This window comes from Agelaius tricolor, unplaced genomic scaffold, assembly GCF_023055355.1.
Source record: "Agelaius tricolor isolate 1412-34295 unplaced genomic scaffold, bAgeTri1.0.p SCAF_13, whole genome shotgun sequence".
NCBI classification, from domain to species: Eukaryota; Metazoa; Chordata; class Aves; order Passeriformes; family Icteridae; genus Agelaius; species Agelaius tricolor.
The window spans coordinates 5,804,158-5,816,801 of record NW_027269273.1 but is presented as its reverse complement, the minus strand read 5'-3'; the positions used below and the strand labels follow the sequence as shown (position 1 = coordinate 5,816,801).

The 12,644-nt window shown below is 47.4% G+C and overlaps 1 protein-coding gene across 3 annotated transcripts in view; it reads right to left on the bottom strand.

Annotated features, from left to right (window-relative positions):
• Window positions 1-12,644, bottom strand: part of PRKG1 (protein kinase cGMP-dependent 1) — a 383,398-nt gene that overhangs the window by 32,209 nt on the left and 338,545 nt on the right. The gene's annotated exons all lie outside the window — the stretch shown is intronic.

Sequence of the window (12,644 nt, the reverse complement as noted above, 5' to 3'; positions counted from 1 at the left end):
ACAACAACAAAATAATTAAATAATCTTGTTACCCAGGCAGCTGATAAACTAGAAAATGTGAGGAGCAAAGGTTTGCAATTACCCAACTGCTCAGCTCTGCTGAAGTAGCTCCTGATTCCCATCCTAACTGTGTTGGGAAACATCAGACATCTGTTAGCAAACTGTCATCTCCAGAGAAAACTTGGCTTCTCTCCACCTGCAGCCTGCCAGCCAGCCAGGAATTGCAACCAAATGAGAACCAATCACCCTGATCCGAGCAAATGCCACCAGTTTGGGGGGATAAACCCAGAATTTGGGAGCCTTCCCCACTGGCAGACACCAGCTTTGTTTAACAAGCAGCCTTTAATTTGGGTTTTTGGTCAGCCTGGTCACTACCTCACCCGTCACTGAGGAAAAGCATTTCTGAAGATGGAAATTATGAAATCTCTGCAAAAACTGGGGAAAGTGGAGCTGCAGCACCTGGATGGTGATGATCATAGCCAGCCTGAAAGGAGATACAGGTGAAATGAGCCTGAGATCCACAGGTGGGGTGAGGAGGGAAATACATCCCAAAACTAAACCTTATTTCTGTGCCTTAGTCCTCTCCTTATGGTTTTAAGATACAGTGAGATTCTAAAAGGGTCAGAGAATCATGGAGTAGTTTGACTTGGAAAGGACCTTCATGATCATGTTGTTCCAACCACCTTCCACTAGGCAGGTTTCTCCCAACCTTTTATTGAACACTTCCAAGATGGGGCAGCCACAATTTATTTCTTATTAAATGCTGCTTCAGCTGATGGGGCACTTAAAAAAATCTGTGTAAAAGAAAGCAAAAATTCCCCCAAATCTTCAGTTCTGTGACTATTCTACCTCTCCATCTGACTGTCCATAATTTTAGCTGGGATGAAATGACCCACCTGGGTCTGGTCCATCCATGGCACCCTGCCTGCCTGGTACCCTGAAATCATGTAAAGCTCCCTAGATTGGATTTGTGCTGTGTCAAATTTGAGTGAAGGTGAATAATGGGAAGTGGCAGGGACATGGCTGCAATTCCTGTCACCAGGAGGCTTCGTCCTTGAAAGTGATGGAAGGAGGAGCAGATGCAGCAAATGGTGGTGGGGCTGCCACAGCTTCCCTTCCCTTCCCTGCTGACTCCAATGGCTCCAAGAAGCTCATGACCACATCTCTCCCAGGGATTTGGGGCAATGGGGAATCCAGGAAGAGGTGAAAGTGAAAACAAAAGCACCTTGTGTTGTGTCCATGTGAGATGCTGAGCTTCAGCTGTGCCCTGTTTGAGGGACACAGGCAGGGGACACAGGGGAGCAGGGACAGTCACAGGGCACTGACACAACCAGCAGGATCCAGAGCCTGGGAATGCCTGGAAGCAATTCCTGGAAGGCACTGAGAGCAAATCCCTATTTCTTAGTGGTGTGGTGCCATTCATCCTCTCAGAGGTGCCAGCCCTTCTTATCCAGCATTGTCTCTGGATATCAATCCATGGAGTCAGGATTTCTGGGGGAAGGTGTTCCTTGACGAACCTTTGCAGCAGGAAAAAACAACCAGGGCATGAGCCCAACCCTTGCTGGAAAAGGCCAAACCTGCTCTCCAGACTTCTCCAGGATGTGAGCAATCCCAGGTTTCATGGATTAGCTGGAAGGGGGTGCTGGCCCCAAAATGCCCCTCAGGCAGAGCAGGCAGTGAGAGCAGGGAATAACAATGTCCTGAATGTAGGGGTGATGCCTTGGGAAGGCTGACCTAGAACAGAGCTAAAGAATAAAGCAGGGATTTATTAAAAGGCCTCCATGGATCCACCTTGGGCAGCACAAGAGCCCAGCCAGGGCTGCACCCAAGGTGAACCAAAATGGGCACAAAATGGACACCTGGTCATGGGGTCTCTCACTTTAAACAGTTCTGCTCCATTTGCATATTGGAGTTCATTGTCCAATTACAGCTTTAGCCCATGCAGTCCCATCCTTGTTTTTCTCTCTCCAGCCCACGGTGTTTGTGCTCTTGGGCTGAGATTTGGATCATTTGTCCTTGGTCCCCAGCTGGAGCAGGAATTGTTTTGTCTCCCTGCTCTGTGCACAGAGCTCACCATCCCTCAGTGTGAAGCTCAGAACTGCACACTAAAGCAGCACAGAATCTGAAAAACATAAAAGCTAAAACCTGAAACATCATGGGAAAGGCCTCTGTGCTCCTTCCTCTGTGTACCACATGTCCATCTCCTCATGATGCACAAATGTACCTGGGAACTTCCCAAAGATCCTTTCAGGAAAAGCTGCCATTCCAAGGAAAAACCCAGATTTTTGCCTGTTTCCTTGTCCATCACAAGATCCTTGTAGGAAAAGCTGCCATTCCAAGGAAAAGCCCAGCTCTTTGCCCGTTTTCTGTTTTCCTGTCCATCACAAACATTACAAAACACTGAATTCATTCCCAGCCCTGTCACGTTATTGCCATTTATGAGCTTGCTCACAAATTCAGATCCCAGAATTATTCCAGGATTCTCCATCAATAATTCCTGCCTGAGATTAGCTACCCTATAATGCCAATGCAGTCCAGGGAGGGATGGATGCCACCCACTGACCCTGGCTGCTCAGAGAGGATTTACCTCAAGATGAGGATTTGCTGCCCTGCCCCAAGGAAGACAAAGAAGGAGAACACCAAACTCATCTTCTACTCTCAATTATTATTTTTTTTTTAATTGCAAACCACACTGAAAGAGTGGAAATATGGATCTGTGGATGGATCCAGGGCAAACAGATGGGAATAATAACCCAGGTATTCCTTAGGTCAGGTGTCCTCCTTCCAGCCCATCCTTCTGAGGTGGCTTTAACTCCTGATTTAGCTGCTCCTCTCACTGTCTTCCATATCTGACACCTTCAAAAATCCAAACCAAGAGCCTTTTCCTTGGGATTTGTAAAAGCCATGTGCTGGTGGTGCCACTGGCTTTGAAGCTGCAGTTGCTGAGACCATTGCATGGAAAAAAAAGGGCTGCATTTCTTTTCAAGTCCATGGTTTCAGGGCTGGGGATTTCTCTTGGATGCCCCAGAACCTGAACTCACAGCCTTTCACAGCAGGAGAAAACTGCACACTCCCTGCTTCAGATTTTCCTGAAGAAAGAGAGCTTTGAGTGGCAGCTAAACCAGACATTAAAGCCATGGCATCTCTAACTTCCTCTGGAAGGGGAAGGGGATCTGAAATTAAATATATATAGGGTTAAAAAACTCACAGGTTCATCTGTCCCCTCCCCTTTTTAAAAGCAAATCATTTTTCAGTGAGAGCTCAGCACCACAAACATGATGTTGTGCTGTTGCAGCAAGCTGAGCTCATCCCAGGTTAGTTCAGTAGTTAAACAAAGAGATTTGTTGGCATCATGGGGCTTTGAAGACTTGGATGTTGCACAGATCTCACCCAGAATTGTAACTGAACGCACTGAAATGCAGCCAAAGCAGCTCAGAAAGTGCTTCTCCTCATCCAGGCTCTTTGAAAAGTCTGGATTTTCTGAAGTGAGGTTTGTTGAAGCCCTAAATGTGCCAAGAGATTGGTGATACCTCATTAAACACCTTGTGCTGCTGGGTTCAGTGCCTCCCACCCCACAGTGGGACCTCATCTGAGGGAAAACCCCTTCAAATGCAAATTTCACCCTTTTTCCCCCCAAATATTCACAGAGGATCCTCTCCTCATGTAACACAGAGAAGTTCATCATTCCCTTTAAAGCTCACAACAGCCCTCAAGAGTCTGAGCTCCCAAAATCCCAACCCTCCACTCCCCATTTCCAGCACCCAAGTTGTGGAATTGTCCATTACACATCCACAAGATGCTGATGGGCCAGCAAAAGCTACAATTTTGGTGGAAGAGCCAAAAAAATCCAGGATAGAAAATGCCAACTGATGGGAACTCTGTAGAGCTCAGAGCCCAGGTACTCTCAGGAGAGCACAACGAGGGTTTTTAGGGAACACAACCCCTGATTTTCCCTGGAAGTCACAGGGAGATCCCCATGGAAATGTGTATTTGTTTTTCAGATGCACACGTTCATCCTGAACTCCTAAGGAAACAGCTCCATGCTTCCAACAGGACTGTCCCCACCTCCTGCTCTGGGGAGTGCTGCATTCATTTTACTCTGGGTAAAACAACATTTGTACTGTTCCTCATCCCAAAATGTCCCAAAATAGTTCAAACAAGACACCCTACAGGATAGCCTGATTAAACCCCCCAGATTTTAATCCATTTTAATTAAAAGGGGCGGAGGGAGGATGTGGAGTATTCCTTCCTCTGGTGGAGTTTCCTGTTCTGTGCAGTATTAGAGGATATTGCTTAAGGATGGGGGTTGTTCCTTCTCTTTTCCTTCCCTTTTTCCTGGTCTCTTGTTTTAACTCTGATTTTAGCTGGAGGCCAAAGAAATGCCTCACATCACATTCTATCCTGGCCCAGGGAACAAAATCCTAAGGAAAAGCAGAAGACCTCTCACAGCACCTCAAATGCTGCACTCACAACCTCAATTTCATTCCATTGGGAATTTCTTTTCTATTTTTGGGAATATTTTTACCATTTTTTGGAAATATTTGGGGCATTTTTGGGTACTTTTTGGGGCATTTTTTGGGCACTCACCTGTCCCTCTTTGCTGTCCCTTGGTCACTGGCAGCACCACCAGGAGCCAAATCCAGGGGAGTTTTGGGGGAAATTTTGGGATTTTTTTTGGATTTTAAAAGAATTTTTAATAAATTTTTTGGGATTTTTTTTCATAACTTTTAATAAATTTTTGAGGAATTTTTGTGGAATTTTCTTGAATTTTTTTTAATTTTCTTGGATTTTGGAGGCAATTTTGGAGGATTTTTTTTTTTTAGGCAATTTGGGGGGATTTTTGGGGGAACTTTTGCAGATTTTTTGAGGGATTTTGGGGGAATTTTTTTTAATTTATGAGGAATAATTTGGGAATTGTTGGTATAAAATGGAATTTGGGAATTTGGGAATATTTGGTATAAAATGGAAAAGCAGTAAAATGTTATTTATCAACAGCCAAATAAATTCATATTCAAATCATGGATTCCTGGGGCAAATTGGGGTTTAAACCCCCAGATTCAGCAGATTCAGATTTCTGTGAGAACACCCACTCCCCCAATTCCAAAAGGAATAACATAAAGGCTGTGGAAAACAAACCTCCCACAGTGATCTTTGATATCCTTGAATAATTTAGAAGGGGAAAAAAATTAGTATTTTGGTGAGGAAGGAGACAATTCCCTGAATTCCCTCATTTGTCCTCATTAGTTTTGTATTCAGCAGTTTGGATCTATAAACAATAAAATCTCTTTGGAAAAGAAGGCACCAAGTGTGTTTCCTTTCACTTTTCTGACTGAATTCAGAGGCAATACCCACAGATCCCTTGGGGATTTTTTTTCTTTTGGAAATCACCAAGGGGAACCCAGGCTGCTGTGGATACTGAGGAAAACAAGAATTTTACATTAAAATTCCAAATGAATGCTGCAAGGGCAATAAATCCCAAACTGGATTCTAAGGTACCATTGAGCAACACCAAAGGTATTTTAGGGAAAATTGTTGGGCTTCATTGGGAAAGAGCCTCAGTTCCACCCTTGGAAGGCCAGACATGATCTCAAGGAAAGCTCAGCCTGATGACGCCTTGAAATTGCTCAAATCACAGTTGTGGAAGATGGAATCTCCCCAGCTAATTGCAAAGTGCTAATTAGATCCCAAGAACCCCAAAAATGGCTCAGCTGAGCTCCAAGGAGCCCTTTTACCTCCAGCCTCCAGGCAGGACCTGCATGGGAAAGGTCACCATGGCAACTTGGTTGCAGCTTTCTCTTCTTAAATCTTTTAAGGAATGTGGGGAACAGATCAATAAATTGAGGATGTCAGACACATTTATTTGTCCAACTCGCTGTGTTCACCACTTACTGTGCATTTGTTCAAGTCCCAGGGGTTTCAGGCAGCTCTGCCACTGTTTTGCCCTCGGCTCTTTTTCCCAATGGTCCAAATGCTCTGGGAGAAAATCCCTTGCAAGAGGGATTCCAGCATGGCAGCTGCTAAGAGGCAGAGCTCTACCTTGAGAGAACGTGTGTTCCTTCTCCAAGGGCTGCTGAGGGGCATTTCATGGGATCACAGAATGGTTTGGAATGGAAGGGACCTTAAAGCCCATCCAGTGCCACCCCTGTCATGGGCAGGGACACCTTCCAGGCTGCTCCAACCTCATCTTGGGCACTGCCAGGGATCCAGGGGCTTCTCTGGGCACCTGTACCAGGGCCTGCCCACCCTGCCAGGGAACAATTCCTCATTCCCAATATCCCATCCAGCCCTGCCCTCTGGCAGTGGGAAGCCATTCCCTGTGTCCTGTCCCTCCATCTTTATGCCTCTGGCCAATGCTCCAGCCATGCTGCCACTGCTGGTGGAAGCGGTTCCATTTTCCATCCTAATTTACTTGGGAAAAAAGAGGTGACATGGAAGGGGAAGGCAGGAAGGAGGGGAATATCACACAAAATCCTATTGAAAAGTGGGAGCAGGCAGGAAGCAGATTTTCCCTCACAAAGAGGGGTTTAGTATTTCCCTTGCAGGCAGATGAAAATATGGGAAGAGCTCATTGAACCTGGGTTCCACACAACCAACCCCATCCTGGGATCTCCCTGCTCCAAACCCACTTCTAATTAGAGCTACCTGCTGAGATTTTGCTTTTTTGTGTGAGCATTGCTTTGAAAAGCAAAATCAAGGGCTTGGGCCAGGCAGGTCCTTTTGGCTCCACATGAGGTGGACTCTGCAGAGGCAGGAAGAGTTCAGCACCTCCACACAAACAAACTTTACGTGGCAAAAGGCAGGAAAAGGCTGAAGAATGAAAGGTCCATTTGGAGAAAATCTGGAGAAGCAGGAAAACCAAAGAACCTGTGCATGCACAGACATCCAGGAAAGGTTGAAGGGTGAAGAAGAGGAGAATTAGAAGGTCTCAGCTCTCAGGAAGGTTATTTTGGCACAGGGCTATCTCTGGGATGACAGAATTACACCCCCAGAAGATGCTGGAGACAGGAAGGCTACACCAAACAGCCTGTACTTAAAAAAGAGTGATTTATTGTGCTAAATGAGCTTAACAAAACAAATTATAAAATTAACTGTAGCTGGAAATTCCAGTGTAAACAAGGAAGGATGAGACTTCTGGACACCCAAAGGGTGGGCAAGGGTGGCTGTGATCTGGTTTGGGTTGTAAAGGACCTTAAAATCATCATGTGATGGGCAGGGACAACTTCCACTTGCTCCAAGCCCTGTCCAACCTGGCCTTGGACACTTTCAGGGATTGGGCAGCCACAACCACATGATAGATAAGAAAAGATAAGCCTGGCCCAATTCAAAGTCTTACCCTTGGGAGAACCTCCTTGTAAGAGAAAAATCATGATCTAACACTGCTGGAGAGAGGTTTCAAAAGCACCACTTGAAAAGTCACAAAAGGGAATTCAAAGAGCAGCTGAAGGAGCTGATGAGGAGAATGAAATCTCAGCAGTGGCACATGAGGATTTGGACACAGCCAACACACTCAGCATGGTTCTAGGAGAGGCCAGCAGGAATTTGGAGTGGCTGAGTGGCAGCAGGAGCCAGGATATTAAAAGCAAGAGCACCCTTCAAATATGAAGTAATTTCAAACAAATCAGGAAAGAGGAAAGAAAAAAGAACCAAACCATGTCCAGTTGAAAGGAAAAACGCCATAAGACAGAACAAAAAAAGGCAAATAACAACTTCAAAAGGCTTCAAACCAAATAATAAACCCTTCCTGACCACAGCAGCAGCACGAGCCTGACCATGGGCTGTAGAGACCCTTCAGAGACCCTCTGGAAAGAGCCCACCAAGGAGAACAAAGCCATGTGGGAGAAGCTCAGTGCACTTTTTACCCCTGGGCTCAACGTGGAAGCTCTTGGGGAGAGCCTCCCAGCACATCTTCCCTCCCAGGGAAGCTCCAGGGGAACCCCATTGAAGTGTCAGGAGGGGACCCAAGCCCACCAAGGGACCAGATGGGCCTCCCCCAGCACTTCTGTGTGACCTCCAGGATGGAAGTGGCTTTTTGATGGGATCCAGAGCCCTCTGGTTCCCTAAACCCAACATCTGTCCCAACAGAAGCACTTGACACATGGATAAATCAGAGTTCTTTGGGGAAGTGCCAAGGAGCTTCCCAAGCCTACTGGAGCTCTTTGAAGGAGTCCCCAGGCACATGGGAAGGAGAGATCTGCTGGATACAGTTGGCTTGGATTTCCTAACGGCATCTGACGAGGTTTGAAAGGCTCTTACAGAAAGGATATAAGAAGAAAGGTCTGTACATTGATTAAAATTAAAAAAAAAGTTCAAAATGGGAAATGCATGGCTCATTTTCCTAATGGAGGGAAGCCAGCACTGCTCAGATGCTTCCTGTGGAACATTTTTAGGGATAAACTAGAAAAACAAGGAGAAGAAGTGAAGTGACAGCATTGGTCAAAGATATGAAATCACCAAAAGCAGCAAACAAAAGCCCAAGGTGAAAAACTGAGCAAGGAATTAAAGACACAGAGGGACAAGGTAATACCTACACTTGAAATCCTGTAGGAATGAAGAGAGGGGGAAAAAAAATCCTGCATAAGGAGGTGGTGATGGTGCTTCATCCACCTTTACTGCCCTCACCTCAAAAGCTTAGGAGTGAAGTTGGAACAGGTACTGGAAAGTGATGGTGAGGAGCACAGATCTGGAGGGGATTCTGTGCTAGGGGAAAAGACAAGTGGCAGGAGATGGTCAAAGTTGAAAAGGTCAGGCTGTGCCATGGAGAGCAGCTGTGCAGACTCAGGGAAGAGAAACCCACCAAGGAATGCTCAAATGCATCAACAGCAGGAAGTGCCCGAGTCCCAAATCACTGGAGAGCAGAGGCTGCCAATTAATAAATCAATAATCACCTCTTTGCTCTTCTCCCCCTTCTGGATATCTGCTGGAGGGCACGGGCAGAGACAGGACCCAGCTGGATGCACTAAGGGACTTCCAGCAGATCTGCACAGAACTGGGATAAACTGGGAAACTCAAGAGCCCCTCCTTGTAGTGTCTGAGAGCACTAAAACCCAGAGCTGTGTTTCCCAGCATGCCCTGGAAGCTGTTTGTGTCTGACATGGTGAGACAGGAGCTGCTCAATCTTACAGCTTGTCTTGACCAGATAAAAGGAAGTTCTTATCAGGCATTTATTTATTTCTTTAACACGTGGCAGCCAGGCAGAAACAGATTTCTCACTGCTCTGCTGCTGCTGTGCTGAAATTCTCCACAGGAGAAACTCCCAAGTGCTCTGACAACATTGGATTATTAATTATCCTGTGCTAATCAGGAAGAGATTGGGAAAACAAGGACCCAGACAAACCACCTGAACTCCCAGGGGTTTTTTACCTCAGGTAACTCCTTGGCTGGGAAAGGGATTCAAGCTGGCTCATTTGGGGAATCCAGCCACCAAATCCTGCCCATCCCAGCAGTTCAACATCATTCCTGCTTTTCTGATGGAGCACAACATTTCCTAAAACACCTCCCACACACTCTGCTGAGTTTGGAGAAAGGCTTGTGCCAGCCCAGGAACTGAACTTGCAAGGGTGAGAGCTCCCCCAAAACCCCTCCAAGCCATGTTCCCAACACTGGAATCTCACCCCAGCCCTGGAAAATTCAATGGGACACAGGCACAGCAGCAGCTCTGGGGTGGGGACACAGAGGGGACCAAGGGCTCTGGTACACAACACCAGGGTCAGCTCAGAGGACAGAGGATCAAAAGCAAGGAGCCACCTATAACCCTGAGGCTGGGGCTGCTGCTGCTTCATGGAGTCAAAATTCAGATGAATAAAGGCTCCTAAAAGGTTTCTGTGAACATTCAGCCACTCCGAGCAGCAGAAAAGAAACTGAGGGAACCAAAATGAGCTGCAGAAGGACCTTGGGAAGAGCCTGGCAGAAGCACCTCAGTGCTTTCCCAATAAAGATGAAATCAAACAGAGATAGAAAAAAAATAACCCAAATTTCCAATGCTAAAACCAGCATGGGCACAGCAGCAGCTCTGGGGTGGGGAACACAGAGGGGACCAAGGGCTCTGGTACACAACACCAGGGGCAGCTCAGAGGACAGAGGATCAAAAGCAAGAAACCTGAGGGTTTCTCAGCATCCCTTTGAAGGTTCCCATCCCTTCTCCAGCACTTTCCCATACTTCCACTGGAGGGCAGGAATATCCCACGTTTCCAAGGACGATCCTCCAGCCCATTGCTGCACACCCTTAAACAGCCCTAGGAAGGTCCAGCCTTTGGGGACATTTGTGTGCTCCTCCACACCCTCATTTGGTTTCTGTGCTGCTTTTATGGAGCAGGATAATTAGCAGGATGGTTTTTTTCAAAACATCCTAATTATTTTCATCACAGTTTTGTCCCCACAGCCATGCCTCCCCTCCCAGTGCCCTCCCCTAATTTCCTGACATAATTTTTCTGTAGGTAGCACAGATATACTGGAATTCCACACACCTGCATAGAGCTGGAGATTTACACCCTCACTGCTTCCTCAGGAGACAACAAAACTTTTAAAAATATTTCTGGCTGGAGTGTGCTGTGCTGGAGGGATCTGCAGAGGGCTCAGGACAGGCTGGATCCATGGGCTGAGGTTCAGCAAGGCCAAGGGCTGGGTCCTGCCCTGGCTCAGCCCAGGCCCTGCAGCTCCAGGCTGGGCAGAGGGGCTGGAAAGGGCCCCTGGGGAAAGGCCCTGGGGGCTGTGCCAGGGCTGGACAGGAGCCCAGGGGTGCCCAGGGGGCACGAGGCCAATGGCCCCTGGCTGTGCCAGCCATGGGGTGGCCACAGGCCCAGGGCAGGGCCTGTCCCCTGGGCTGGCCCTGCTGAGGGACCTGAGGGCTGTGTCCAGCTCTGGGCCCTCCTGGCCAGAGAGCCCTGGAGGGGCTGGAGCGTGTCCAGGGCAGGGGCTGGAGCCCCAGGAGGGGCTGAGGGAGCTGGGCAGGGGCTGAGCCTGGAGCAAAGGAGGCTCAGGGGGCCCTTGTGGCTCTGCACAACTCCCTGCCAGGAGGGGACAGCCAGGGGGGGCCGGGCTGTGCTGCCAGGGAACAGGGACAGGACAAGGGCCAAGGGCCTCAAGCTGGGCCAGGGGAGGCTCAGCTTGGACAGCAGCAGCAATTTCTGCATGCAAAGGGTGAATTATCTCAGTTACAGTCTCACAAACCCTGAGTTCTACAGCACTTCACTCTAACAAACTAAAAATGGAGCTCCATCTCTCTCTCTACAAGGCCTTTTAAGGATAAACTGTCCAATTAAGAAATGACACCTGAATTATTTTTACTTTTGACTCAATAACCAACCACCCATGGCCTGCAACGTGGACTTTTTTATCCAATTACACAAAACCACCCAAACCCATGGAGAAGAAGGTGAAGAAGAAGGACCAGCCCCTGCCCTGAAACCTCCATCTTGTTTATATATATTACTGTATTCTAAAAATCTCAAACTCTTAAGTTTCCCACCATGTGATATCACACACTTCTATTCAAACTCCACACTCATAATCCCAGTTCTATCATTCAATTTTAGAATTCAATTCCAGGCCTTGGCAGGGGCTGCCCAGGGAGCTTTGCAGTGCCCAGCCCTGCAGGTGTCCCAGCAAGGGCTGCAGGTGGCACTCAGTGCTCTGGGCTGGGGACAAGGTGGGCACTGGGCACAGCTGGCACTCCATGGGCTGGCAGGGATTTTCCAGCCTCAGTTATCCCTGGGATTCTGTGACAATCTTGCAGAGCTGACCTGGGGACCTCTGGCTTGTATTGCCTGTATCTTTCTTTGTGAAAACTCTCACCAAGAGTAGAATAAAATCGATTTGCTGTCTCCCACAACTGGACATATGGAGGCCCCTGAAAGGGTCACACTTAAGGTTGGTCTGCTCAACGGATTTTGGGTGGTTTCCAAAAGTTCTCTCAGAATGTTCCCCAGCAAAGGCCATTGAAGACAAAGCTGCCAGGAGACAAAAGGAGAGGTTTTTTCATGGACAAAGAACTGCTCTGGAGAGCAGGAGGCCACCACCTGTAACCCTGAGGCTGGGGCTGCTGCTGCTTGATGGAGTCAAAATTCAGATGACTAAAGGCTCCTAAAAGGTTTCTGTGAGCATTCAGCCACTCAGAGCAGCAGAAAAGAAACAGAGGGAACCAAAATGAGCTGCAGAAGAACCTTGGGAAGAGCCTGGCAGAAGCACCTCAATGCTTTCCCAATAAAGATGAAATCAAACAGAGATAGAAAAAAATAACCCAAACTTCCAATGCCAAAACCAGGCTCTGGGATGACAATTCTCCTCAAGATAAACACAGGAAAGCATCAGCTCCATGCTGATGGGCTAGAAGAAGGATGGAATGTCAGGGATCACCAGGAAAGCAGCAGGAAAATACTTTGGCTTTATACAAACTACAGCACCACAGGAGTCATGGCTGAGCAAGCTGAGACTCTCCAGCCTGAAAATTGCCCACAATTCAGCATTTTTAAGACATTTTTAGTAAAGGGAGACATCATTTCACTAAAATCCAGGGGTTTTTGGACTATCTGAGTGTTTAATATCTGGGATCATGCTGAACATGCCCTGCTCTAGGAACTCCTCTCCACATTAAATACCTGACTTTTCCAGTCTAGTTCTAGGCTATAAAGACAAAGTGTTAGCTCCTT